Source organism: Lolium rigidum, chromosome 2, assembly GCF_022539505.1.
Source record: "Lolium rigidum isolate FL_2022 chromosome 2, APGP_CSIRO_Lrig_0.1, whole genome shotgun sequence".
In the NCBI taxonomy this organism is placed as follows: domain Eukaryota; kingdom Viridiplantae; phylum Streptophyta; class Magnoliopsida; order Poales; family Poaceae; genus Lolium; species Lolium rigidum.
Window position 1 is genome coordinate 22,462,687 of NC_061509.1, and position 5,517 is coordinate 22,468,203.

The following is a 5,517-nucleotide window of genomic DNA, read 5'->3' on the forward strand; positions in this document are numbered from 1 at the left end:
ATGCCTTTCCTTACGCCAAGTAAATTCATATGAACGTAAAAGTTCCATTTGAAGTAAATTATTTTAACATTGGGATAGCATATATGTTGCACTAATTCACGCCTACTACATGTTTTCTTAGTATAATGTATGCCTTTCCTTACGCCAAGACAAGTGCCTTCGGGGATGAAGCCATTAGAACAATCTGGATGGGTCCTTTCAACAATTAGCATATGCATAAACAACACAGGATATTAATTGAAAAGGCATAAAAATGAAGATTGGCAGCACCAACTATTACTAATTAATAGAATTAGTTAATCATTTCAGCCCGCTGGGTATGCTTACAACCTCATCTACATTGACATAGAGGATGAAAAAGGTCACACATGTAACAGAGGGCTTTGTTTACCTTGTGAACACCCTAAACACTTTCATGGCATATGGTTAGTAATACAGAACCTTGCTACGATGATTACATCTTACTTTTCACAACAATTATATGCACTGGCATCCTTTTCAGTGTCCCACGTATGTGGGTTCTACATTCCCTCATCTGTCCAGGAAATGTACTATGTTGCTGAAATTGGAAGTTTTGATACCAACTGATATTGTTTTGTTAAACCAGAAATGAGTTATGCTATTCCCAATTCTACAAATGTATGGTGGAGCTTGAATCCCAACAGTCGCATCAGTTTGGTAGTTAGTGATCAGAGTGATGCATTTACTTAGAAATTCAACATGGATCCAAAATTTGTCTTGACCGGCAGCCACACGCTCAACATCTGCAGCACACCTATGTTAGTGTTGCGTAGTTTAGCACTCGAATGATACCTATTCCTCATATATACACGAGTACGGGAATTCTAAAATCTGAACAAAATGATTTAATTTTTATTCTGTTTCAGGGTACCCATTCTTCGGTATATTCTTCATGATGGCAACATCTGGGGTTTGTGGCTGTGGGTGAGCACAGCTTGCTCTGATTTATAAGAATTTCTCCATTATTGGATGGATAAGGCTCTAATTTATAGGTCTGGCTCCATTAGAACATGCTTCTCTATTGTGGTTATGTTTTGCTGATTGATTTACGGAAGGAGATTTAGACATCCCTTAGTTTTTGTCAATTTCCATTGAGCGGATTGTTGATCTCATTCTAATGCTTAATTGGAGGAGATCTGGAGTGAGCAACCAAATCATAAGAAGTACTAAACATGCACACTTGCGTTAATCAGTAGTCAAGTAGATTGGGAGAGTGCATTGAGGTGAATAATTGTGAACTACGTACCTCACCCAAATCATGGCCACCTATTGAGTGTCAGCTTGTGCTACGATGCTCGCTCGTGTCCCTAACCTGTTGAAATAAATGCCTATTGTTTCTCTGATTTCTTTGCTGCTATTGTCATCCCGAGTTCAAAGATGTCCATGGTCAGAATTTATGCCATTAGCTTTTCATTTCACATAGATATAGAGTTTCATTTCTGTTTAAATTTAGTTTGACTTGACTTGTGATTTAGGGATAGCGTAAACTTTCTGAAATAACTTTGAAGAAAAGAATGTCTATGTCCACATTTTAGTTCTCTCAGTTGAACAACTAGAACATCCAAGAGATCAATAGATAATTTCTCAAGGAAGAAGAAAAAGAAAAATCAATAGATCAAGTACTATCGCCTCCTTTTTTATCATATTTAGCCAGTTTTTCTTTTCACATGCTTTTTTAAAGCATCATGATGTTATTTTAAACCTGTGTTTTCTGCTCTGACTATTTAATTTAATTCTACATGGTGTTCAATGACTGTAACTTTTGTTCACTCTGAAGATATAAAATGTTATCTCTTAATCTATCATTGAGGTAAGATGATGTGAAGAATTTCCACGAATTCATGTTGTTTTTTGCATAGTGAACTGATTTTGCAGATAGGTAAAGACCTCATTAGTAATTAGGCATGAACACATTTGTATTACTTCCATCTGACAAGCTGGGTACAACGACCAATGCTCTTGCAACTTGCGACTATTGTGTTTTTGTTTGGAAGTAATGAAGTGGGACTGACTGAACTGGGAGTCTGGCTTTAAATTAGTGGTTCAGTGCCCCGAGTATGCATTTTGTCACATGTTTCGCTCCCTTTAAATTGCAGGTGTAAACTGAAGCTTGGCACTGGCAGGAAACTGATGCATAGAGTTTGGTAGAAGATTAGAAAAAGCCAATGTACATGACCAAGCCACTTCTTGATTGAAGAAGATAGCTTGCAAAGATTACGACTAAGCTTCTAGCTAGGAGGTGATAGTTAGTAAAATTATCAGATCATCTTTTATGATGTTGTACCGTGTTGTGTAGTACTGAAGTGGGAATAGTCAAGTGAAACGAAGATTGCTTGTAATGCATGAACATTTGTGAATGTACCAGTTAGATCAACTTTGTACTATACATTGGTCTGCTTAGTTGATTACTATGAAATGCTTTGTGGTGGAATAAATTATTGATTGTTGTTATTGATGAGTGCTGAATAGAGAATGATTGGAATTGTGTAGAGAAAATATTACATGATATCTGTATTCAATGATAGTGAAATCTATATTAATAGATAATATAGTATGATCGCTGAATTCAGACCTAAAATTCAAATACTATTTTTTCTTTTATTAGGAACAACATCCAGAGGGAGTTAAACATTCAGAGTTTGGTCTTAGGTAACAATATAACAACAACATTAGGACAGATGGCTCTGCTGTGAGCCATGTATTTTCACTGTTGTTTCTCTTGCAAAATAGTTTTAGTATGCGATGCATTAACTTGTAGTTACAATGCAATGTAGAACTCCTGTGACGGTTTTCCCAGGAAAAAAAACCTTGAGCTATGTTTTGGCAATTTAGGAAGATATATTTTATTTAGTGCTTTTCTCATGTTAATTTTTTGCATGATGATTTTATACTTTAGATATCCAATGATGCAAAGAAGGATTGTAAGGCAAGTGGTGAGGTTTTCTCTTACTTTTGTTAATGATTTTTTTATATAGCAGAACATGTAAGTGCATTTAAATTTTGGTGAGATCAAATATGCTTCAAACCGAAGATGTTTAGTGTAATTCAAATCCGTCGCAAGGCATGAGCATACTAAACCTTGTTTTATTTCTCGAAGTGTCTGTTCAGTGACTAGGTCTTGACTTACACACAATATGATGCGTGTGGTCAAAACTTGACAATTATATTCGATGTGTACAATAATTCTTAGATTACATGTTTGACATGATTGGTGTAGAACCATTAGAGTATTTATGACCCTTTTGCAACACATTTGCAATTACCTATTGTCTTAAGCAAAGATGTATAACATGGTGGAAAATCGCTAGATTGTACACTATAGAATAGATAGAGGTGTAAAAGAGACACAAAAAACACATGCTATTGGTCCTTAGAAGGGTTATGAGGAGTGATAGAAATATCAACGTATAGAGTTGGGTCGAAACTACAAATCATCGTGCTTGTGGCGACTATCAAAATGAAAATCACCTCTCTTCATGTTTTGTTTTCCCGTGGCAACGCACGGGTATCTGTACTAGTATACCTTTAAAACATGCTGTGTCGATGTGAACTTGCAAGCATCCTTCTTAATTTTTTTTGGTAGGTCAGTGTAAACCACCTAACAGCCACCGTTGTCTCAGGGCACGTTTCCGTTCCCTGCCTAGGTTTTCCGATGAATTTGGGTACCCGGCCCACATGTCATTGGTAGCATGTACTACCTCCGTCCTAAAATTAGTGTCTCACTTTCTACTCACCGAAGAGGACAGTCATAGGCTGCTCCTTCTTGCTGCTCGTAACCTATGTGCACTTGTGCTACATGGCAGGCCGCAAAAATCTCGGAGGACGGTGGCACCGGTTGGGGGCCTTCCACTTCTGGCCACCATGTCCTCCTATTCGGGTTGCTCCAAGACAAACACGAGCCTGTTGTCCTCCATAGAAGCATCATCCACTGGCTACTCATAACGGACGATGGTCCTATGATATCCGTGCAGAGAGGCTGGCCACCGTGAAGATCCCACCCACCATCTGCAGAGGAAGCCAGCGACTCCTAGGGAAGTGGCTGGACGGGAGACTGCAGTTTCTCGTATTGGCAAGAAGGTTAGTGATCCTGTTTAAGCACTCCGAGGAATAGTTGTGTAAGTCAGGAGACCTAATATTGCATGCAAATCAATCCATGTTTGTGCTGATCTTGTTCCGCAATTACATGTTAGAGAACATCATACAATGTCAATTTATCTTAGTCGGCTACTTTTGGCAAGAAGCAACAATTTTGAGTTAAACGTTATGTGTGACATTCCAAGTGTCACCTTGATAATGACATGCACATATACGCTTCTGCTTCAGTGGTCCAACCCCTCCAAAACCCAACGTGCGCTTAAAACACAAGGATGACTGAGATTTGCCAATACCTCTTCGTTGTGGAGGGGGCGATAGAAATCTACACTACTTAAAAAGGAGGAACATGTTCCTTATTCTGCCACTCCAGCAATCCGTTCGTCGTACTCCGTCGCCCTTCGCTCACGTTGAAATGGGCCAAAGGCCCAAAGCCCAACACATCTGCCACCATGTCGCCTCCTTCCCTCCTTCCCTGAAAAAGAAAAAACGTCCCTCCTTTGCATCTCACGAAGCTTTCTTCCACGCCGTCTCCCAACCATACGCCGCTGCTCGACCGCGCCGACTCCCGATCCTATCCGCTCTCCGCAAAACCCGCACGCCGCCACCTTCTTCCCGGTTCAACGTCCTTGCCCCTGCCCCCACCCCCGCCGGCCCGCCCAGATCGGCCTTCCCAGCCACATCGCGCCCCGCATACCCCGTCGACACCCTACCGATCCCGCCGACGAAGAGACGAAGAGTTATCGCGAACATCAACGACCAGCGGCGGCAGCGGGACTAGCGGTAGCACGCGGCGGGCAGCGACGCGAATAAAACGCATCGCACAACGCAGCAACAGAAGTTCCCACGCGATGGGACCTCCTGCTCGTGATTGGATCAGCCTCTCCTGACGGGATCCACCTTCCATGAGGCAGGTACTCAACTCAATCTTCTATTGGAGCCTCTCTTGAATCGCGTTAGAAACCCTAACCCCCACCGAGCTATATCTCTCTATCCATTCTTGCTAGGAACTGGATCGAGCCGCCACTGCTCTCGCGCGCCGCCGCCATGATTCGTGCCGCCCCCGCCCTGAATCACGCCTCCGTCGCCTGGAATCGAGCCTCCGCCGCCTGGACTCACCTCTCCCCATCTGGATTCAGCTCGCCCCGCCCAGATTCGCCAGCAAGGTAACTCTTCCCGCCGTTCTTGCTTTTTTGTTTCTCATTTCTGGTTGCTCCCGTTTTGCTTGTTGCTGCTGTTCTTGGTGTGCTGCCTTTCTGATGCCCTGATGCGGCTGCTGTGTATTCATTGCTGCAAACTGAAATCAGCAACATCATATCCAGCAACCTGATTTGTGTCTCTGATATGCAAAGGAGTAGGAAAGTCAATAGACATTTTGATTTTTTTTTGGTACATGTGTTGGCT

At 41.8% G+C, this 5,517-nt stretch overlaps 1 long non-coding RNA gene across 1 annotated transcript; it reads left to right on the forward strand.

Moving 5' to 3' along the window:
• Positions 1 to 799: 799 nt before the first annotated feature.
• LOC124686081 lies at positions 800 to 2,421 on the forward strand. The gene is made up of 2 exons (XR_006997708.1): positions 800 to 945; positions 2,118 to 2,421. It is a non-coding gene; the product is annotated as an uncharacterized LOC124686081 (long non-coding RNA).
• Positions 2,422 to 5,517: the final 3,096 nt, after the last annotated feature.